The 24,778-nt window shown below is 44.5% G+C and overlaps 1 protein-coding gene across 2 annotated transcripts in view; it reads left to right on the plus strand.

Moving 5' to 3' along the window:
- The window catches only part of LOC126472016 (DNA oxidative demethylase ALKBH2-like), a 173,028-nt gene that overhangs the window by 49,744 nt on the left and 98,506 nt on the right, over positions 1-24,778 (plus strand). The window lies entirely within an intron of this gene.

Genomic DNA, 24,778 nt, shown 5'->3' on the forward strand with positions numbered 1-24,778 from the left:
AAAAAGGAGAGCAGGAACGAACATTAGAATTGTAGCCTTCGCATTTGACTTCACATAGCCCACCGTAAGACATTGCTACATAACTTCTTTCTGGTTTGATGGGGATGCATTTAAAAAGAAAATCGCGTTGAGAAGGGTCACATTCTGACGAAGATAGTCCACTTCCCTAAGCTCAGTCCCGTTAAAGAAAGGTCGAGATTTGAAGAATTCGTTCTGGCCTTGAAAGAATTACAAGGGTAGTTTCATAAGGATTTTGAAGACAGTATCAGTGTTACATCTGTTTCCTTGCTGTTTCTGATATCGTTTGCCGTTTCAGATTCATTCATTCATTCATTCATTCATTCATTTCCGTGTCCGGTCAGCATTCCCAAAACATAGCAGCTGTAATAGCTTTGTCATTTCCTTCATGAACATCTTGTATTGCGGACGGGTTGTCCAGAAGGGGGATACAAGTAGGTAGCTTGGATCTTCTTCAGCCCCGCAGTCGCAAGAGGTGTCTACACTCGCTGGTAGAATACCCATTTCTTCAGGTTGGTCTTGCATCGGGGGACGCCCACTCTTAGGCGGTTGAGGGATCTCCATACAGAGTATTGTAAGGTTTGCGCCAGGAGCTAGTTCTTCTTTTGGTGATACGTCTACGGACAGTGAGCGCTTCCATGTTGCAAGATGAATTGCCTCTGGTGTTCCCTCCAGTGGCGCAGTCCTAACAAGGAAACTCCTGCGGGATTTAAGGCGGGATCTTGCTGCCTGATGACCATACAGAGGATATCGGCGGTCATTCTCCAGCTTTTTTCTCTCATTGTCTGCAGCAATGTCCCTCCGGATATTGGGTGGGGTATTCCAACAATAGGATACAATTTCTGCACTGCCTCTTCAGATGAAAGCACCGCTGTGTGTAAACTGGTGTAACTAACTGACCTGCAAGGTAATTCCAGTTTCAATGACAAATCTTTTTACCTTAAGACTGAGCAGGCCGTTTACATTGCTTTCCTCAGGTAGAGTTACTAAGTCTCCATAATGAGGTTGCGAAAGCGCTACAATATTTTGATTCATATATTTGTGTGGAAGACCTTTTCCATTATGAAACTAAATAGGTCACGATTACGAGGCAACTTGATTGCGAAGCTAGCTCTCTCTCTCTCTCTCTCTCTCTCTCTCTCTCTCTCTCTCTCTCTCTCTCTCTCTCTGTGTGTGTGCGTGTGTGTGTGTGTGTGTGTGTGTGTGTGTGTGTGTGTGTGTGTGTGTGTGTGTGTGTGTGTGTGTGACTACCATATAAAAACTATATTACAGCTTCAATACGTCAAAAATAATTAAATACTGCAAGTTACTTTTGTTTGTCATGTATGTTGTTGAGAAATGCACCATATAAAACCAACTCGTGTGCACTGCGAATGCACTGCCATTTAAATGAGGCGCTCAGACAGCGTGACAGCTCAGATGACGTGGCGTGGCGGTGGGGGAAACCTGTAGCCACGCTGAGCGCTTTCGCACTCACGCCCGGGGACAGACTGCGGGCCGAAATCTTGGCCGCCGTTGTCTTATTTTAATCTTCTCTATTTCCTCTGTCAGTTATTCCTGGTAACTGTCCCAGCTGCCGAATATTGCTAAATTATAGATCGAATGAGGAGTTTGTAAGCTATCTCCTTCGTGGGCGGAGTGCATTTCGGGAGGATTCTTCCAATGAATCTGTCTGGGGTCTGCCTTAACTGCGATTAGTTTCATGTCGTCGTTCCACTTGCAATCGCTTCCTATGCGTACTCCCTGATATTCAATGGAGCTGACTGCTTCCTGTTATTGTTCTGCGATGTGTAATCATGCAACGAGTCTTTCCGCTGTGTCGCATTTGTTTGTGTTGAGGGTCAGCCGTCAATCCCTGTACCACGGGTCAGTCCTCTGCAGGTCTTCCTGCGTTTCGCCGCAATTTTCTAGCATTGCGACTTCTCTGCGTACATACCCATCTGCGAAAAGCCTCGTGGAATTCCCTACTCAGTCCGCTAGGTCATTTGTATAGACTGTGATTATACTTAAACTTTGCTACTTGAGCCATTGCTGAAGGAAAACTATTTACCGTCTGGGTACCCATCGTTATAGGATTGGTGACCAGACAGTGCCCTGCAGGACTTGCGTTGTTTGTAGTGTTAGCGTCATGACCTGCCGATAGGCGCCGGTGGTGATACGGCGACGTAGGGTTGATCACGAGCATCAGAGTGCGTTACACTTGCAGACAGTCAACATGGGGTTGCTGCTGTTCGTGAGTATAGACCCATTAGAGGAATATGGAGAGTCCTCTTTCCGCACCAGGACTGATGTACATGCATAATTCGGAAGTTCTAATTAAATGGCTATTGGGAATTGTTCCTGGGAGAGGCTGACGCCCAACTGCGCCACAAGTTCATGAAACAGTTACTGTTCCCATGAGTGTGAATACTAGATGCAATGTATGACCTTCAAGCAGTACACGAGCTATCACGACAACTGAATATTCCATGGTCCACCGTTCGAAAATTGCTGAGAACAGCTGCGAAATGGTTTCTGTAATGTCGTGGACGTAGACGGTCATCACACTGAGCAACCTTTAAACCTGGGACGTAAACGTGGTTCGCTCTTTATTTCTCTAGCGCATGTCCTTACAAATGTTCCCACAAAGTCGTAGGATTACTCATTTCGCAAGGGGGCGCTCTCAAACGGCGAAAGTTTAATTGTAACCACCCTGTATAATGTGAAAGTAACGGTCCTGCAACGCTTCTAATGGGTACACCCGGAGTTACTTTTACGCGTGAATGTTTCTCTCCGTTAAATGTAACATGTTGTTTCAGGCTGTTAGGAACTCGTCAGTCAAAAAACACACAGCGAATCTAATGTTCTGTACGTTCGTATTTTATTTACTAGGCGACAGCGCAGAACTGTATGGAACGCCTTCCGCAAGTCAAGGAATGCGCCGGTGTCTGCTGCTTTGTGGATCCCGTGGACGAACACAGCGAGCTAGGTTTCACCATACCGTTGTTTGCAGTACCCAAGTTGATTCCTACAGAGGACATTTGGGTCTCGACAAATTTCATAACAAGCGAGCATAAAATGTTAAACGATTTTTCCTGAAAACCGGAACGACCTGCATAATTTTCCAGTCGCGGGAAACGCGTCGCTCCTCCAGTAACCTACGGCCCATTGCTTCGAGAAGAGGAGCGAGCTCTTTCACATAAAATTAAAGAAATGTGTAAATTACCCATCGAGTTCAGTGGCCTTTCCTCATCTAATAGTTTCAGTTGATTTTATATTCCGCGTTCCCTTATATCAATTTCTAACATTTTGACGTTCGTGAGCCAATTTAAACGTGCAACCGGTGTTTAATATCCTCGGTGAAGCAATTTTGAAAAATGGAAATTAATATTTCGGCCTTCTATTATACTCCGCTTCGATGCCATTATAGTGAAAGAGCTTGTGGGCAAATGGCTTTGAACCATTTACTGATCTAACATAAGACCAAAACTGTTTAGGATTTTCTGTCCGACTAGTAGATAGAACTTTACGTTTGAATTCGTGAAGACTTCATGCCTATCTCTTCTTAGGCTAATTATCCCTTCGTTCGGCTTTTGTTTGTCTATGATGCTTTGACTGGTTTTCAGTCTGCGTAGAAGGTCATTGCTTTCAGAGCAGCCTTTTTGTTAAGGCTGTCGAACGAACGGCGACAGGTCTTTTCTACTGCAGCACGATGTGGAAGTGTTCTGAGGAAGTGGACTCTTCTGTTTTTGCGGCTCTTGCTGGAAGACTTTCTCTTCCTTTCCTTCATGATGTTTCAGTTTTTCTATACTTGCGGTTGTCCCTACAACCCAGCATGGTGGGCAGAATCATGAAGTAACGCTTGCTGTTGCTGACTGGGTTTTTTTTTTTCCTCAGGGGTGCAGGAGAAATTTTCCTGTGCTGCTACAATGTGTGAGTAGCTTGATTCTTCGTTACTGAGGCTCTGCATTGTCAGTGGGTAGTCGCAGTAAACCCGGACCGCGCAGTGACACTCACCGGTGCGGACGGTGGTCGAGGTCTGGAACGAGTGGACTCAGAGAATCCTCGGCTTTTTTGTAGAAGGCGATGGCCAGCTGCTGGACTCTACCGCGCAGTGGCTGGACGACCATATGGGTGTCCTCCATTGGGGAGTCGCGCAGGAGGTGAAGTCCTGTCCTGAGCGACCGGATCTGAATCGTCTACAGGCGCTGGAGATTTGATGTGCTCTGTGTTGTCCTACACTACGGCCGCGTATTCGAGCGGAGGACGAATAACGGCTTTTTCTTCCTGGGAGGCGTCGAGAAGGTCTTCAGAAGTCAGCAGTGGATAGAGCAGCCTGAGTCTACCCAGTGCCTTGCCCCTGACGATATCGATGTGTGTGGTCGCTACGTAGGCCGCGGTCCGGCGTGACGCCCAGGTATTTCGCAGTCCCACTCCAAGGTACCGGGACTCCCCGTACTGACATTGTGAGCGCGTCGTGTCGGTAGTAGGGCCTTGCGACAATTAGTGCGTGTGACTTCCCGCCCTTGTATCCGAGGCGCCACTTTGAGGGCGTCGGTGGCCGTCTGTAGGCGTCGTTGCATCCGCAACGACTGTAAATCTCCCTGTTGACATGCTCCGTGCACTCCCGGACGACGGCCAAGAGGCCGTAAAGCACAGGCCCAACGACCGACAGGTCTTTCCTATCCTTAAAAACTTTGCTCGGCGTCTATCTTTCCCATCTGTCACAATTTCTATCGGCAGCTACATGTCTAAGGCATAGTGTAGCCTACTATATTCGTGAACTTCATCCGTTCATTCACAAGATTTTCGGTCTCAGATCTGAATATTTCATGTTGACCGCTCAAGTAATCTTAAATCTGTTTCTTGTCGCTCTTATTAACCAGAAATATCTTCTTACATTTCTTTACATTCGTATTTACTTGACATATTCAGTGATGCTGTAACGCCCCTATGGTCGCTGATTCCCTGTTCTACGTTAACTGAGTCGAAAAGTTCGGGCCTATTTTTAACCAGCAGATCTAATATGTTACCATCATGAGTTGGCACCCACATTGATCACTTCTCTCCCAATCTGTAGCTGGTAAGCTGAATTCTCCTCCTAGTGCTACAACATGACCAATAAATTTACTTACGTGGTTCTCTAAGTTATCCATCAAATGTTCCGCCACTACCGTTCCTGAAACAAGAGGGAGGGGGGTCTGTGGCAGCTCTTCAGCAAGTCATGATAGTACTATTACATATTTACTACAAAATTTTTCAAAAAAGTAAATTATCATCTCAAATCCCATAACTGAAAGAGCCATGACGAAAAGGAGTTTAAAGAAAAGAAAATGTGTAATAAAGAGTTCAGTTGTAATTATTTTTATTCAAAAGGTATTTTTAAGGCAATGGTAACATTCAAGCTCTGTACAAAACCATTTTCAATCATAGTATCTATCCATTTCCACGGGGTCCCTGGTTCGATTCCCGGCGGGATAAGGGATTTTCACCTGCCTCGAGTGACTGGGTGTTTGTGCTGTCCTCATCATTTCATCATCATCCGTGAAAAAGTGGCGAGATTGGACTGAGCAAAGGTAGGGAATTTGTACGGGCGCTGATAACCGCGCAGTTGAGCGCCCTGCAAATCAATCATCATCATCATTATCTATCCATTTCACTGTCTCACCATTATAAAGCTTTTTCCTGGCTGAATGCTTGTCTTTCTTTGGTTTTCTTGTGAGTTTTTGGAACGGACTCAGAGCCGACACTATTTAGTCGAATATAGGTGTCTGTAATCTTCTCAAGTCACTCACAAGAATGTACCTGTAAGAATGAGCTGATTCAATCAAAGATTTAAGTTACAATGAAAACTCTCGCACGCATTTGTCGTTCTCCAAAGTGTAAAGCACTCGCCTGCTTAAATACGTGCGCGCTCTTCTATAGGAAGCTCCTATTGCAGAATTGCGGAATTCCTGTCCTCCCAACTACACTACAACTTGCGCACGCCACGTAATACTGGCAACAGCCGCGTTTCCCTTCCTTTAAAATGAGCTAGTTCATACTTTGTCTCAGGCGTGGTTGCGTGGTACTAGCACGTTGTTAACACACCACTCTCACGATTAATGCCGATCGGCACTGCGACTCCTGGCAATGGCCTTCAGGTCAGGTCAGGGGCCGTTATTCTGACTGGTGGTAACCGCTGGGAGTGCCTTCGACCAGAGCAGGCAGCATCATGGCAAACATGGCGAATATCTTGCACAGTAAAAAGACCCGAGTCATGAGTCAGTGACCGTAAGGCTCTGGCAGTCTCTACAGATAAACTGCAATATTTCAGGGCAAAGCGTCAAGGCCTAAAGAGCTTCCCTTCTTTAGCCACGCCTTGGACGAAAAGCAAAATATAGCCAAGTACACGAAATCACTTCCCCCAGATCCCAGTTTGCACCCAGACGGCTGATGGAGGGTTCTTTGTATGTACTAAACCTGCTAGATAACATCGAAAACGTATTTGGAGAAATCCAACCCCTCAGTAAACTACGAAGTGGCGCCTCTTCTTTCTCTTGTGCCTTTATTCCGCATCGGCACAGTGTCAACATGGCTAATTTAAGGGGTGGCTGGATGCTACGCCGTTTCTCCTCCCCACCCCGCCAGGACATAATAGTGTATCCCAACATTCTGCGTATAGTCATGTGAAAGTACGCGAAAATTTTCTAAATATTTGCAAATCGTGGAACTGAAGTGGGACTTGGATACCAACCCGATATTCACCTACTGAACCTAAAAACACAAAGACTTTACTCTGTGCTAAAAAATCATTCCAGGCTGGGCCTGCAGACCACCCCTCGTCGTTAATCCGCCGGGAGTACTCGGTTCGGGGCGGCGCACCTTCCTATTCCGGAAGAGGCGATTTAACACGCAAGCTATCAGGGCAGGTAAACTACGAAATGGTTCTGCCTCAACAACAACATCGGCTCCTACTCACTCTTGAGCGTTACTCTCTCGCAATGAATTTGGTCACATACTTGTCACTGGAATACTTATTAAGAGTCTGAACGTGTTTCAGGGCCAAATTTTTCACGAGGATGTAACGCTGCATGCAGACGAGGAACTATCGGCAATTCTGGAGAAGCACGGGATCCGCTATCTACGTCGTGTACATCGATGGCTGCGATACAAAATGCTGGTACAATTCCTTAGTTGTGGCCGGTTCTTTTTTCCGGCATACTCAACCCTTACCACTTTCAAAGTCATTTCATTCGCTTTGGCTGTTATGAAGTCGCTGGGGACAGAACTCTGCACTCTCTCTCTTTCTTCTTTTTCTTTTCTTGTATTTTTCACGTGAGGCTTTATTTATTTTTTTTTATTTTTTTCATCAGTCTTCTGACTGGTTTGATGCGGCCCGCGATGAATTCCTCTCCTGTGCTAACCTCTTCATCTCAGAGTAGCACTTGCAACCTGCGTCCTCAATTATTTGCTGGATGTATTCCAATCTCTGTCCTCCTCTGCAGTTTTTGCCCTCTACAGCTCCCTCTACTACCATGGAAGTCATTCCCTCATGTCTTCACAGATATCCTATCATCCTGTCCCTTCTCCTTATCAGTGTGCTAAGGAATTGTTATTCAAGACGCTGGAGAACAAGGGGAATAACAAAAGAAAGCGGGAATAAGAATTTAGCTAAGAATGCCATTATCCCAAGCTGTATCCTGAGTCAGCACTTATTAACTTGACGTCAGGTGCAGGTCCAAGGGAGGTGTGAAGAATTCATGACACTTACTCCACTAATGTAAACAAATTAATGATTATATTAGCAAGTAAGATATCCATCTGCACCCGCCCGCCCCCTCTCCTCCCGACCCCCTCCCTCCTACGAGAACCGAGCCCTGGATCCACGCCTTATTGACGTGTAAATTTTGCTGGCTGGCCGACAATAGAATTCACTGAAAAGTTTCCTTTCTTCTGTATAACGATATTCCCAATTAGGAACAGGTATTGGACTCGCTTTTAATTGGACTAGGGCCTCTTGTTGGAGAAGTAAATGTTTCCAAATGGCGAGATGTAATTTTTAAGAACCTGCCGGTTTCTTGTCTTGTGTTTCCGTAGCTAAACACACCAAGGTAGGTGGCTCAGTGGTAAGACGATAGCCTCGTATTGTGAAGGTCGACGGTTCAAATCCCTGTCCAGGCGTCTAGATTTGTGTTCTCTGTGGCATCAAACTTGTGTAAAACTTGTGTAAAACTTGGGGATGGTCCCTGTTGTGACCAAACGAAAATACTGTCGCCTGTCCATAACTTTGGTTTTTTTATTGCTCTGGAAAAAGGCTCATTAAACTAGTACACATGAAATATTAGTTCATTTTATTACGCAGATGAGTAAAAGATCTACTTAGCTTTGACACATTTCTTTGCCACAGTAGTACTAGATGATTTACAACTGTCATTGACTGTGACTATGAAATGATCACTTGATGGATGATGATGATGATGATCAGTTTGTAGGGCGCTCAACTGCGTGGTTATCAGCGCCTGGACAAATTCCCAATCTTTGCCACTTCCATGAATGATGATGAAATGAGGACAACACAAACACCCAGTCATCTCGAGGCAGGTGAAAATCCCTGACCCCACTGGGAATCGAACCCGGGCCCCCGTGCTCGGGAAGCGAGAACGCGACTGCGAGGCCACGAGCTGCGGACTTGATGCATGAGCTAACAAACTGTTCTCTTGCTGCACACTATTTGACTGTGAGAACAGTACAAGTTCATCTGAAACTTTAACTACTCGTTGGTCGTACGCTGATGTTGACTGGGCTAAGCTTTTGCATGCTCGACACTATACTGACATCATCGTGATGTGCTGCTACGCTGAGAGGGGCTGCACGGTCTTCAGGAGTATCTCCGATTGGTTGTTGCGGATTGCAGCAAATCCTCGCTAATGTTTGTGGTGTCGATGTACGTTGCCAACTTTGATGCGACACCGCGATGTCAGGATGATACCACAGTTCCTTTGTGAGGGTCTTGCTGATTTCCTACCCCACTCTTTCCCAACTGAAGTTTAGATCCGTCTCTAATGGCCTCGTCATCGACGAGACTTTAAAACCGAATCTTCCACCCTTTTTTTCATAACTGAACAGGTGATCCGTCTTGAAGACGACCACAAAGAGACTGGTTCTTTTTCCAGCGACGACATTGGGGGTTACAGTTGACGCACGAAAAACACGACGTGAACAGCTAACGGATCGACGCATTCAGGTGAGAAGAATAGTTAAATATCGTTGCCGCTAGCAGAATCGTTTCCCCGTTGTGCCAGTTCCGTAGACAACAAGCGCATAAGAAGCCCACAGTTTGTTGCAGTGCAGGGTGCATTAATTCCGGTATTCCCTCGCGGTTGCCGCTCATTTCGCAGCCTCGGACAAACACTGGTGCTAGATAATAGCAGAGTGGCGTGGCGGAGTATTTACCGGTCGTCAGGTGGTTACGTGCTGGTGGCTAGCTGCAGCGAGCCGCTGATTTCACGGCGTGGCTGCTCCAGCAGCAAGAAGCCGGCCCTGGCAATGACCCGCGGCCGCCGCCGCCGCCTCCACCTCCGTGTTTGCACAGCGGCCGCTCCGCCGCTCTTTGTGCCGCCTTTTTGCTTCTCTCCTCGGCGCCAGATTGGCTGCGCTATTTATACAGCGGCCCCGGGAACTACCTCCATCGATAGGCTCAGAATCCGTACAGGTGCTGAAGAGGGTGGACCGACCGATCCCAGGTCGAGGGTACGGGGTCATTCAGAGCGTGCTGCTAGATAGTACATAAATCAATAAAACAGTTGTCAACATTAAGTACAACAGCTGCAGTACGCTGTTGACGAGTAAAGTGATAGTTCTTAAAAGAACTGTCAATCAATCAGAATTTTTTTATAAGTCTCACACGTGACATAATTTAATAGAACAGTACACCTATTTGAAATTATAACATCTACGAAGAATCACTACTTGGAACTACCAAAATTAGAATTGCCTGCTACCGCCTAATGAAGAGAAGCAGGACTTAGGGAAGTTCAAGAAAACTAATGAAACTACGTACAGTATCAACACAGAAGGATAATAAAAGAATAGAGAGTTTTCAGTATTATTATTATTATTTCTTTCTTTCTTTCTTTTCTCAGACGTTATGTCTGGTCAAAAATGGAAAGTGACGCGGACCTTGATCAAGCGTGACTTCCTTTTAACTGTATGGTCCCCCTGCGGGTCCGGGGATTAGAATAGGCCCGCGGTATTCCTGCCTGTCGTAAGAGGCGACTAAAAGGAGTCCATCCCCCTCACGGGGGTAGTTAGCGCCTGCGTCCGGAGACGGACGGTTCCACGACCTATCATCGTGGTCCTTTTGGTTTTTCACTTCTCGTTTCTTCCTTCCTTTTGTTGGTTCCTTTCTTTGCTCTTCTCCACCTGACTGTCTTCCTTACTCTTTCCCTTGACTTCTCCTTGCTTTCTCATTGCCTTTTTCTCCTTGCCTTCTCATTGCCTTTTTCTCCTTGCCTTCTCATTGCCTTTTTCTCCTTGCCTTCTCATTGCCTTTTTCTCCTTGCCTTCTCATTGCCTTCTTCTCCTTGCCTTCTCATTGCCTTCTTCTCCTTGCCTTCTCATTGCCTTCTTCTCCTTGCCTTCTCATTGCCTTCTTCTCCTTGCCTTCTCTGGTCTCCGCCTCGGCGTTTGAGACAGTCTGTCCTCTTTCTCCCTCTCTCTCTTCTTTTTCCTCTTCTTCCTTCCTCCCTGTGCGTGCCTGAAGGCCGACCCACGCGTTCGCACGCGTAGCCGGTGACGGGGTAACGCGTAAGTCCCCGCCCTGGGTAGACATGTAAGGCACGTGCGTACCCCCTGGTAAAGGCCAGGCCCGGGGAGGGGTGATTGCCTGAGCTGATACCTTCTGACCATGCCGATTGGTCCCTCCGTCTGTTTCTCGGGAGGTGTGACCTGAGGTGTAAACATTCACCTAAGGCGGGAGTGCCCTCTGAGAGGGTCCCCACAAGGAAGGAGCGCGCCATCGGAGACGCTGGCAATCGTGGGGGATTCCTCCGCAATGGATTCTACTCCATCTCTTTCGACTTCGACCCAAAAACGGAAACGTGACCAGCCAACAGTGACAAAAGTACTACCGCCTGCCCCACAGTTCCTCGTAGTTTCTCGATCTGAGGACGGAAAGGATTTTTCCTCTGTCAACCCTTTCGTTATTCAGAAGGGCGTAGATGCCATAGCCGGATCTGTCAAATCTTGTACCAGGTTGCGTAACGGCACCTTATTACTAGAAACTGAGAGTGCCTTTCAGGCACAAAAACTGCTTCGGGCCACCCTCCTGTACACGTTCCCTGTCCGGGTGGAGGCCCACCGAACTTTGAATTCGTCTCGTGGTGTAGTCTATACTAGCTCCCTCGACGGATTGACTGACGAGGAGCTTCAATCATTCCTCGCTGAGCAGGGCGTGACGGCTGTCCATAGGGTCATGAAAAAGGTCAACAATGACCTTGTACCGACCCGGACAATTTTCTTGACCTTCGATAGTGTTAAGCTGCCATCGCGCATCAAGGCGGGCTACGAGGTTATTTCTGTTCGCCCCTATGTCCCGACACCTACGCGCTGCTACCAGTGTCAGCGTTTCAATCACACTCGACAGTCTTGTTCCAATGCGGCTAAATGTGTCACTTGTGGCAGGGATGCCCATGAGGGTGACTGTCCACCCCCGTCTCCTCGTTGTGTGAACTGTCAGGGTGATCATGCCGCATCCTCCCGCGACTGTCCTGTCTATAAGGAAGAACGCTGTATCCAGGAAATTCGGGTGAAAGAGAAAGTGTCCACCTCGGCTGCTCGCAAGCTATTGGCTAGTAGGAAGCCCACGCTGCTCCCAGCGGGGAAATACAGGACTGTCTTCGCCTCTCCTCGGACTACCCGGGAGGTAGCAACCCAGACATGCGATCTGACCTTCAGCACCACGGTCGTCCGTTCGGCCAGTGCTAAGATCGCGCGGTCGACGTCTCCTCTTCCTCCCATCACCCCACAGACACGAGCACCTTCCTCAGCTTCTGCTAAGACGAAGACCCAGAAGTCAGATGCACGGGCCTTCAAGAAGGAACCATCCCGTGCAGACTTCCTCCGTACCTCGACCTCCCAGCCTTCGACCGGTACTTCCACTACACGTCCTTCCAAAAAGGCGCATAGGAAGCACAGTTCTCCTTCTCCGCCACGGCGCATTTCTTCTCCTGCGCCACCCAGCGGTTGCCGCCCCAGGCCGTCATCCGTTTCGCCTGGCCGCACCGCTGGTCGCCGTACATCTGGCCGTTCACTGGCGGAGGAAGCTCCCCCTCCCGGCCATCCTCCCGAGATGGCCGATGACCCTATAGACCCAATGGACGATGACTGTCCGCCTACTGATAGCGGCGGCAGTGCTCGCTCGAAGCCAGGCCCTAAGCGGCCTTCGAGGTGACCACTTCTCTCATCTTTCTTTTCTTACGATGGCACTTATTCACTGGAATATTCGCAGCATTCGCTCCAACCGAGAGGACTTGAAGTTGCTGCTCCGCTTGCACCGTCCGCTTGTCGTAGCCCTCCAGGAAACGAAGCTACGCCCATGCGATCAAATTGCCTTGGCACACTACACCTCTGTGCGTTTTGACCTACCCCCTGTGGTAGGTATCCCAGCTCATGGAGGGGTTATGTTGCTGGTCCGGGATGATATTTACTACGATCCCATCACGTTGCACACCGGCCTGCAGGCAGTTGCCATCCGCATTACTCTCCCCACTTTTACGTTTTCCTTTTGTATCGTTTACACTCCATCGTCATCTGCCGTTACCAGGGCAGACGTGATGCAACTTATTGCTCAGCTACCTGCACCATTTTTGTTAACTGGAGACTTCAATGCCCACCATCCCCTTTGGGGCTCTCCAGCATCCTGCCCGAGGGGCTCCTTGTTAGCAGACCTTTTCAACCAGCTCGATCTTGTCTGCCTCAATACTGGCGCCCCTACTTTTCTTTCGGACACATCTCACACCTATTCCCATTTAGACCTCTCTATATGTACTCCCCAACTTGCACGCCGGTTTGAGTGGTATGCACTTTCTGATACATATTCGAGCGACCACTTCCCGTGTGTTATCCATATCCTGCAGCATACCCCCTCTCCGTGCTTCTCTAATTGGACCATCTCCAAGGCAGACTGGGGGCTCTTCTCTTCCAGGGCGACCTTTCAGGATCAAACCTTTACAAGCTGCGATCGTCAGGTCGCACACCTCACGGAAGTCATTCTCGCTGCTGCTGAATATTCCATCCCTCACCCTCCTTCTTCTCCACGTCGCGTACCGGTCCCCTGGTGGACCGCAGCATGTAGAGACGCTTTACGTGCTCGTCGACGTGCTTTACGCACTTTTAAACGCCACCCTACAGTGGCGAATTGTATCAATTATAAACGATTACGTGCTCAGTGTCGTCGTATTATCAAAGAAAGCAAGAAAGCCAGCTGGGCTGCTTTCACAAGCACCTTCAACAGTTTTACTCCTTCTTCTGTTGTCTGGGGTAGCCTGCGCCGGCTATCTGGCACTAAGGTCCACTCACCAGTTTCTGGCTTGAAGGTCGCGAATGACGTCCTTGTGGCCCCTGAGGCTGTCTCCAATGCCTTCGGCCGCTTTTTCGCAGAGGTTTCGAGCTCCGCTCATTACCACCCTGCCTTCCTCCCCCGCAAACAGGCAGAGGAGGCTAGACCACCTAACTTCCGCTCCTCGAATTGTGAAAGTTATAATGCCCCATTCACCATGCGGGAACTCGAAAACGCACTTGGCCGATCACGGTCCTCTGCTCCAGGGCCAGATTCTATTCATATTCAGATGCTGAAGAACCTTTCTCCTGCGGGTAAAGGTTTTCTTCTTCGTACATTCAATCGCATCTGGATTGAGGGACATGTTCCCGCATGCTGGCGCGAGTCTATTGTTGTCCCGATTCCTAAGCCGGGGAAGGACAAGCACTTGCCTTCCAGTTATCGACCTATCTCGCTTACCAGCTGTGTCTGTAAAGTGATGGAGCGAATGGTTAACTCTCGATTGGTTTGGCTGCTCGAGTCTCGACGCCTACTTACCAATGTACAATGTGGATTTCGTAGGCGCCGCTCTGCTGTTGACCATCTGGTTACCTTGTCGACCTTCATTATGAATAACTTCTTGCGGAAGCGCCCGACCGCGGCTGTGTTCTTTGATTTGGAGAAGGCTTACGACACCTGTTGGAAGGCGGGCATTCTCCGCACCATGCATACATGGGGCCTTCGCGGTCGCCTCCCTCTTTTTATTCGTTCCTTTTTAATGGATCGACAGTTCAGGGTACGTGTGGGTTCTGTCCTGTCCGACACCTTTCGCCAGGAGAATGGGGTGCCACAGGGCTCAGTTTTGAGCGTCGCTCTCTTCGCCATCGCGATCAATCCAATAATGGATTGCCTCCCAGCTGATGTATCAGGCTCCCTTTTCGTGGACGATTTTACCATCTATTGCAGCGCGCAGTGTACACGTGTCCTGGAGCGCTGTCTTCAGCGTTCTCTTGACCGTCTTTACTCCTGGAGTGTCGCCAATGGCTTCCGTTTTTCTGCCGAGAAGACGGTCTGTATTAACTTCTGGCGATACAAAGAGTTTCTCCCACCGTCCTTACGACTCGGTCCCGTTGCTCTCCCAATCGTGGAGACAACCAAATTTTTAGGCCTTACATTTGACAGGAAACTTAGCTGATCTCCACATGTGTCATATTTGGCTGCCCGTTGTACCCGTTCTTTAAATGTCCTCCGTGTTCTCAGTGGTCTGTCGTGGGGAGCGGATCGAACCGTCCTACTTCGTCTATATCGGTCGATCGCCCGCTCCAAGCTGGATTATGGGAGCTTCGTATACTCCTCTGCACGGCCATCCATCTTACGCCGCCTCAACTCCATACAACATCGGGGTTTACGACTTGCGATCGGAGCATTTTATACCAGTCCCGTAGAGAGTCTTCATGCTGACGCTGGCGAATTGCCACTCACCTACCGGCGCGATATACTGCTTTGTCGGTATGCCTGTCGGCTACTGTCAATGCCCGACCATCCGTCTTATCGTTCCTTTTTTGACGACTCTCTTGACCGTCAATACGGGTTGTATGTCTCTGCCCTGCTACCCCCTGGAGTTCGCTTTCGTCGCCTCCTTCAACACCTTACTTTTTCCCTCCCTGCAACCTTTCGAGTGGGCGAGAGCCGCACGCCACCTTGGCTCCAGGCTCAGGTCCGCGTTCACCTTGACCTCAGCTCGCTCCCAAAAGAGGTGACCCCCGGTTCGGTCTACCACTCCCGTTTTTTGGAACTTCGTTCGAAGTTCATCGACATGACTTTCATTTATACAGATGGCTCTAAGACCAATGACGGGGTCGGGTGTTTCTTTATTGTCGAGGCACAAAGTTTCAAATACCGGCTCCATGGCCATTGTTCGGTCTTCACAGCTGAGCTCTTTGCCCTCTACCAGGCTGTTCTTTACATCTGCCGCCACCGACATTTTGCTTATGTCATCTGCTCAGATTCCCTGAGCGCCATCCAGAGCCTCAGTGATCCGTACCCGGTTCACCCTTTCGTACACCGGATCCAACGCTCTCTTCAGCAGCTGGTGGACGTCGGTTCTCCAGTTAGCTTTATGTGGGTTCCTGGCCATGTCGGTATCCCTGGGAACGAAGCTGCAGATGCCGCGGCCAAGGCTGCGGTCCTCCAGCCTCGGACAGCTTCTTGTTGCGTCCCTTCGTCCGATTTTAGCAGGGTGATTTGTCGGCGCATCTTATCTCTGTGGCATGCCGATTGGGCTGCACTTACCCACAACAAGCTTCGGGCCTTAAAAACTCTTCCCGTGGCTTGGACGTCCTCCTCACGCCCTTCTCGGCGGGAGGAGGTCGTTTTAGCCCGGTTAAGAATTGGACACTGCCGGTTCAGCCATCGCCATCTGCTGACGGCTGCGCCGGCGCCGTTCTGCCCATGTGGGCACTTGCTGACGGTTAGACACATTTTAATGTCCTGTCCAGATCTTAACACACTGCGCCTCGATCTTAACCTGCCAAATACTTTCGATGCCATTTTAGCGGATGACCCACGAGCAGCTGCTCGTGTTCTTCGTTTTATCAATTTGACAAACCTCGCTAAGGACATTTGATGATGCTGTTTTTTAATCCTATGCCTGTTAGTCTGTCTTTTATCGTGTTTTCCCTTTTAGTTGTTGTGGTCCACTTGTGCCTCGCGGTGCATTCTTAGAGTAGTCAGGGCACTAATGACCATTGAAGTTGTGCGCCCTAAAACCACAAAAAAAAAAAAAAAAAAAAAAAAAAAAATTAACTGTATGGTGTATGTTATATTGCATTTAGGAACTTTAGGGTGATTGATCGTGTATCATTATTATTTCTTTCTTGTCTCAGACGTTATGTCTGGTTAAAAATGGAAAGTGACGCGGAACTTGATCAAGTGTGACTTCCTTTTAACTGTACAGTATATGTTACCTTGCATTTAGGAACTTTCGGGTAATTGAACAAGTATCAATTACAGATTTCTGTAGTTGTATATATAAGTTTGGATGTAGCTGTATTGCGTTGATGTACTGGTGGATATTGTGTGGTATGACTCCTGTAGTTGATAGTATAATCGGTATAATGTCAACTTTATCCTGATGCCACATGTCCTTGACTTCCTCAGCCAGTTGGATATATTTTTCAGTTTTTTCTCCTGTTTTCTTTTGTATATTTGTTGTATTGGGTATGGATATTTCGATTAGTTGTGTTAATTTCTTCTTTTTATTGGTGAGTATGATGTCAGGTTTGTTATGTGGTGTTGTTTTATCTGTTATAATGGTTCTGTTCCAGTATAATTTGTATTCATCGTTCTCCAGTACATTTTGTGGTGCATACTTGTATGTGGGAACATGTTGTTTTATAAGTTTATGTTGTAAGGCAAGCTGTTGATGTATTATTTTTGCTACATTGTCATGTCTTCTGGGGTATTGTGTATTTGCTAGTAATGTACATCCACTTGTGATGTGATCTACTGTTTCTATTTGTTGTTTGCAAAGTCTGCATTTATCTGTTGTGGTATTGGGATCTTTAATAATATGCTTGCTGTAATATCTGGTGTTTATTGTTTGATCCTGTATTGCAATCATGAATCCTTCTGTCTCACTGTATATATTGCCTTTTCTTAGCCATGTGTTGGATGCATCTTGATCGATGTGTGGCTGTGTTAGATGATACGGGTGCTTGCCATGTAGTGTTTTCTTTTTCCAATTTACTTTCCTCGTATCTGTTGATGTTATGTGATCTAAAGGGTTGTAGAGGTGGTTATGAAATTGCGGTGGTGTAGCCGATGTATTTATATGAGTGATTGCCTTGTGTATTTTGCTAGTTTCTGCTCATTCTATAAAGAATTTTCTGAAATTGTCTACCTGTCCATAATGTAGGTTTTTTATGTCGATAAATCCCCTTCCTCCTTCCTTTCTGCTTAATGTGAATCTTTCTGTTGCTGAATGTATGTGATGTATTCTATATTTGTGGCATTGTGATCGTGTAAGTGTATTGAGTGCTTCTAGGTCTGTGTTACTCCATTTCACTACTCCAAATGAGTGGGTCAATATTGGTATAGCATAAGTATTTATAGCTTTTGTCTTGTTTCTTGCTGTCTCTGTTTTCAGTATTTTTGTTACTCTTTGTCTATATTTTTCTTTTAGTTCTTCTTTAATATTTGTATTATCTATTCCTATTTTTTGTCTGTATCCTAGATATTTATAGGCATCTGTTTTTTCCATCGCTTCTATGCAGGCGCTGTGGTTATCCAATATGTAATCTTCTTGTTTAGTGTGTTTTCCCTTGACTATGCTATTTTTCTTACATTTGTCTGTTCCAAAAGCCATATTTATATCATTGCTGAATACTTCTGTTATCTTTAGTAATTGGTTGAGTTGTTGATTTGTTGCTGTCAGTAGTTTTAGATCATCCATGTATAGCTGATGTGTGATTTTGTGTGGGTATGTTCCAGTAATATTGTATCCATAATTTGTATTATTTAGCATGTTGGATAGTAGGTTCAGAGCAAGGCAGAACCAGAAAGGACTTAATGAGTCTCCTTGATATATTCCACGCTTAATCTATATTGGCTGTGATGTGATATTATTTGAATTTGTTTGGATGTTAAGTGTGGTTTTCCAATTTTTCATTACTATGTTTAGGAACTGTACCAATTTAGGATCTACTTTGTATATTTCCAATATTTGTAGTAACCATGAGTGGGGTACACTATCAAAAGCTTTTTGGTAATCAATGTATGCATAGTGTAGAGATCTTTGTTTAGTTTTAGCTTGATATGTCACCTCTGCATCTATTATCAGTTACTCTTTACATCCTCGTGCTTCTTTGCAACAGCCTTTTTGTTCTTCATTTATAATTTTGTTCTGTGTTGTATGTGTCATTAATTTCTGTGTAATGACTGAAGTTAATATTTTGTATATTGTTGGTAGGCATGTTATTGGGCGATATTTAGCTGGGTTTGCTGTGTCTGCTTGATCTTTAGGTTTTAGATAAGTTATTCCATGTGTAAGTGTATCAGGGAATGTGTAAGGGTGTGCAATGTAACTGTTAAATAATTTAGTTAGATGTGAATGTGTGGAGGTGAATTTCTTTAGCCAGAAATTTGCTATTTTATCTTTTCCAGGAGCTTTCCAATTGTGAGTAGAATTAATTGCTTGGGTGACTTCATGTTGCAAAATTATCACTTCAAGCATTTGTGGTGTCATCTTGTACGTATCTGTTTCTGCTTGTATCCACCGTGCATGCCTGTTATGTTGTACCGGGTTTGACCATATGTTGCTCCAGAAGTGTTCCATGTCTGTTATGTTTGGTGGATTGTCTATTTTAATGTGTGTGTTATCTATTGTCTGGTAAAATTTCTTTTGGTTTGTGTTGAATGTTTGGTTTTGTTTCCTTCTATTTTCACTTTCTTTGTATCTTCTAACTCGTTTGGCCAATGCTTGTAATTTCTGCTTCTTTTCATCTAATTGCTCTATCATTTCTTGTTGTGAGATTTTACCTAACCTTTTTCGTTTTTTTTTTCTGACATTTCTTTCTTATAAATTGTGTTAGCTGTCCGATGTCTTTTCTCGGTTTTTCTATTCTGATCTGTAGCCTGTGTTGCCATGCTGGTTTTGTGGGTTTCTTCTGTGTGTTGGTTGGTTCTGATCTCTGCCTAGTGTGTATATTTAGCGTAGTGAGTGCTCCTATATAAACCAGTAGTTGTAACTCTTCCATAGTTGTGTTTTCATGTATTTTGTTGTGTATGATTGTGTTGATAGTTTTTATTGTTGTTTCGACTTGTGGGCTATTTGCCGGTCTATGCAAGAATGGTCTAATGTCTGTATTTGTGTCTTTGTATTCTATATATGTCAGCTGAAATTTTTCTTCTATATCTAACATGTGTGTCACTTCGTGTTCTATTTGTGCTTGTTCTGGTGGCTGTCTTAAGATTTCGTTTTCCTCTGACTGTTTAATTGATGCGTGTTGTGCTTTGTTTGTTTGCCCTTGAATGTTTGAGTCCATTAGTGTAATTTCTTCTTCTTCTTCTTCTTCTTCTTCTTCTTCTTCTGATTGCACATTATTTTGTTCCAGTATTTGTTGTTCTTGTTGTTTGATGTTTTCTAATTCTGACTGGGGTATCCTGTTATTTTTGATTATTACACGGATCTGATCAGCTAGTCGTTGTTCTTTTAAAAATTTTAATTCTGGGTATCTGGTAATAAAAGTTGTGTATACTTGTGATCTGTATCCAGTTGTGTTGGTTCCTAGGTTTGTTGCTTGGTAATAACAGAACATGAGGTGTCGATTAACTTCATCTGACCATCTCATTCTCTGTCTTTGTTTCCTTCTAGGGTGGTTGTAGGAAGCATATCCTGCAAAACACCTCTATTTGGATTTGAATCATTTTCCAGTTGGCTAGCAGTGTCGTTACCATTGTGGGCGGGCATAGGGTTCAAGCGTCGTCCCCGACCATGACGGCGCTTGTCCGAGGCTTCTTTAGTTCTGTCCTGAACCAAATCACACTAAAATGGGGGTTAGCCCTATTAGTGGTTTGTTCTTTTCGTCGCCTTTTACGACTGGCAGAACATACTGGAGGCCTATTCTTTTCCCGGGCCTCCACGGGAATCATTATTATTATTATTATTATGTGCCTTAGGGTACATCTATAGAAGACAGCATCTTAGTTGGGTTCTCTAGGGTTAGTTCAGTAAGGCTGGTTCACCAGAGTTGGGAACTAGGAGTTCAAATGCTGGTATCTGGAAGATATAATTTGGACATTGGGACTGGGAAGCTTGACTTGAGACATTGTAATTGCGTCATTGGGATTGTGAAGATGGAATTGGGTTCCGACTGTGGAGTTCGGTCGCAGGGATAATGACGGTGCAGTTCGGACGCAGAGATTCCTCATAGGAACAGGTGCACAGCATTGTAAAAGAAGATCTGCAGTAACTAAACCGTGGGAGATTACTTAATGTACACGCTCCACTAAGGACGTTTGAGACTCAAGTAGTAGAAGTAGCTGGAGCACAATTTGAAGGACAACTGGTGTTGCCAGTCATAAACGATAAACTGATCCTCTATAATGCAATATCTAGAGCTGTAGCGAATTTCAAGTGCATCTCATTATTCTTCATTCTCCAGTATCCCGCTTCATTACACTTTCTCTTAACTTCAATCAACACTCCATCATTACTAAATTGTCATTAGAGCCTATAAGGAATCTTCTTTATATAACTTTCTGCTTATGTTGCTATAACTCCCGCATCATTTGATTCTGAAACTGCTGAGTGAAACTGAATGTAAGTGAACCTGCTTAAACTGCTGAGTGAAACTGACTAGACTGTCTCTTTGCTATTTTATCATTTCAACACTGACCTAACAGAATTTTCCCTAGCAAACAGAACTCAAACTTCTCCTATTCATTAATTACCCACAATATTCAACGGTAACGCGATCTGACTGCTTTCAAATTAACTCAGAAGAATGACCCTGAATACGTTTCGTAAGACACTTACCTCACAAAAAATCTTCATTACACGAACTACAGCGATACAGCAAACACCAATACAGCCAGTTACATAAAAGACTCTAACTATTGAAGGCTCTGACTACTGATAAGCATGTGGTTAGCAAAGGAAAGATTTTGTTGCAAAGCATACATGTATTTTTATCTTAATAATGTGACATCAAGTTCAAAAAAAGTATATAATCGTCCGTGACATCCAGTTCCCAAAATTATTTAATCATGAATCATACTCACTCTCCAAGTCGGACACCTCCAAAGCGTCCGCTCGCGCTAATAATACAAACCTCCAGCACTGCTAATTATTAACCTATAACCTCCACCACTGCCTTCTACTCACTCCCAACTTCCATCACTGCTGGCTGTTCACCTCCAATTGAAAGTCCGACCAGCCACAGAGTCTCTTACAGAGTTATTAATGCAGTCTATCGCGCTGCCAACATACAGACACATAAACAGGCTATTTGCAATATCTCCTTCTGACTACCCCTTACAATCATTTATCTGATTTCAGAATCTTTGACTGGCCGTGATGTAGCTCAGCTGTAATCTTGCAGTACCTCTGTGCCCTTCCTTGTTCACCTCCTCCACGTGTCGTTTTTGAACAGTGTCTTTGCTATTATTAGCTGAAATTTATTGCAGAACTCAGTAGTATTTCTCCTCTCTTTTTCTGCAACTAAGTCCATGTTCTTCCGTAACTGTCTTTTATTCCTTCCCCTAGCACTGCGTTCCAATCCCAACCCTTATTAGATTGTCACACTCCAAAGTGCAGGATGCAAGTGATGTGAGATTCGGACTGGGGGTTCTGAAAGCATTAAAATAGCATTATCAACCACCATACTCTATACTGTAAAACTTAAATGACATCAATAGAAGCCTTTAGCACTTAATGTCAAACTAAACAGCATCCTGCCCAGAAATAATTCTTACTTAGAAAGAGGCATAGTAAAAATAATAATAATAATAATAATAATAAAAATAAAAATAAAAATAAAAGTAAAAGTAAAAATAAAAATAAAAATAAAAATAAAAATACATCCAACTGGCTGAGGAAGTCAAGGACATGTGGCATCAGGATAAAGTTGACATTATACCAATTATACTATCAACTACAGGAGTCATACCACACAATATCCACCAGTACATCAATGCAATACAGCTACATCCAAACTTATATATACAACTACAGAAATCTGTAATTATTGATACATGTTCAACTACCTGAAAGTTCCTAAATTCAATATAACACATACCATACAGTTAAAAGGAAGTGATGCTTGATCAAGGTCCGCGTCACTTTCCATTTTTAACCAGACTTAACATCTGAGAAAGTAAAGAAACAATAATAATAATAATAATAATAATAATAATAATTCCCGTGGAGGCCTGGGAAAAGAATAGGCCTCCGGTATGTTCTGCCAGTCGTAAAAGGCGACGAAAAGAACAAACCACTAATAGGGCTAACCCCCATTTTAGTGTGATTACTTGGTTCAGGACAGAACTAAAGAAGCCTCGGACAAGCGCCGTCATGGTCAGGGACGACGCTTGAACCCTATGCCCGCCCACAATGGTAACGACACTGCTAGCCAACTGGAAAATGATTCAAATCCAAATAGAGGTGTTTTGCAGGATATGATTCCTGCAACCACCCTAGAAGGAAACAAAGACAGAGAATGAGATGGTCAGATGAAGTTAATCGACACCTCATGTTCTGTTATTACCAAGCAACAAACCTAGGAACCAACACAACTGGATACAGATCACAAGTATACACAACATTTATTACCAGATACCCAGAATTAAAATTTTTAACAGAACAACGACTAGCTGATCAGATCCGTGTAATAATCAAAAATAACAGGATACCCCAGTCAGAATTAGAAAACATCAAACAACAAGAACAACAAATACTGGAACAAAATAATGTGCAATCAGTAGAAGAAGAAGAAGAAGAAGAAATTACACTAATGGACTCAAACATCCAAGGGCAAACAAACAAAGCACAACACGCATCAATTAAACAGTCAGAGGAAAACGAAATCTTAAGACAGCCACCAGAACAAGCACAAATAGAACACGAAGTGACACACATGTTAGATATAGAAGAAAAATTTCAGCTGACATATATAGAATACAAAGACACAAATACAGACATTAGACCATTCTTGCATAGACCGGCAAATAGCCCACAAGTCGAAACAACAATAAAAACTATCAACACAATCATACACAACAAAATACATGAAAACACAACTATGGAAGAGTTACAACTACTGGTTTATATAGGAGCACTCACTACGCTAAATATACACACTAGGCAGAGATCAGAACCAACCAACACACAGAAGAAACCCACAAAACCAGCATGGCAACACAGGCTACAGATCAGAATAGAAAAACTGAGAAAAGACATCAGACAGCTAACACAATTTATAAGAAAGAAATGTCAGAAAAAAAACGAAAAAGGTTAGGTAAAATCTCACAACAAGAAATGATAGAGCAATTAGATGAAAAGTAGCAGAAATTACAAGCATTGGCCAAACGAGTAAGAAGATACAAAGAAAGTGAAAATAGAAGGAAACAAAACCAAACATTCAACACAAACCAAAAGAAATTTTACCAGACAATAGATAACACACACATTAAAATAGACAATCCACCAAACATAACAGACATGGAACATTTCTGGAGCAACATATGGTCAAACCCGGTACAACATAACGGGCATGCACGGTGGATACAAGCAGAAACAGATACGTACAAGATGACACCACAAATGCTTGAAGTGATAATTTTGCAACATGAAGTCACCCAAGCAATTAATTCTACTCACAATTGGAAAGCTCCTGGAAAAGATAAAATAGCAAATTTCTGGCTAAAGAAATTCACCTCCACACATTCACATCTAACTAAATTATTTAACAGTTACATTGCACACCCTTACACATTCCCTGATACACTTACACATGGAATAACTTATCTAAAACCTAAAGATCAAGCAGACACAGCAAACCCAGCTAAATATCGCCCAATAACATGCCTACCAACAATATACAAAATATTAACTTCAGTCATTACACAGAAATTAATGACACATACAACACAGAACAAAATTATAAATGAAGAACAAAAAGGCTGTTGCAAAGAAGCACTAGGATGTAAAGAGCAACTGATAATAGATGCAGAGGTGACATATCAAGCTAAAACTAAACAAAGGTCTCTACACTATGCATACATTGATTACCAAAAAGCTTTTGATAGTGTACCCCACTCATGGTTACTACAAATATTGGAAATATACAAAGTAGATCCTAAATTGGTACAGTTCCTAAACATAGTAATGAAAAATTGGAAAACCACACTTAATATCCAAACAAATTCAAATAATATCACATCACAGCCAATACAGATTAAGCATGGAATATACCAAGGAGACTCATTAAGTTCTTTCTGGTTCTGCCTTGCTCTGAACCCACTATCCAACATGCTAAATAATACAAATTATGGATACAATATTACTGGAACATACCAACACAAAATCACACATTTGCTATACATGGATGATCTAAAACTACTGGCAGCAACAAATCAACAACTCAACCAATTACTAAAGATAACAGAAGTATTCAGCAATGATATAAATATGGCTTTTGGAACAGACAAATGTAAGAAAAATAGCATAGTCAAGGGAAAACACACTAAACAAGAAGGTTACAT

Source organism: Schistocerca serialis, chromosome 1 (assembly GCF_023864345.2).
Source record: "Schistocerca serialis cubense isolate TAMUIC-IGC-003099 chromosome 1, iqSchSeri2.2, whole genome shotgun sequence".
NCBI lineage: Eukaryota > Metazoa > Arthropoda > Insecta > Orthoptera > Acrididae > Schistocerca > Schistocerca serialis.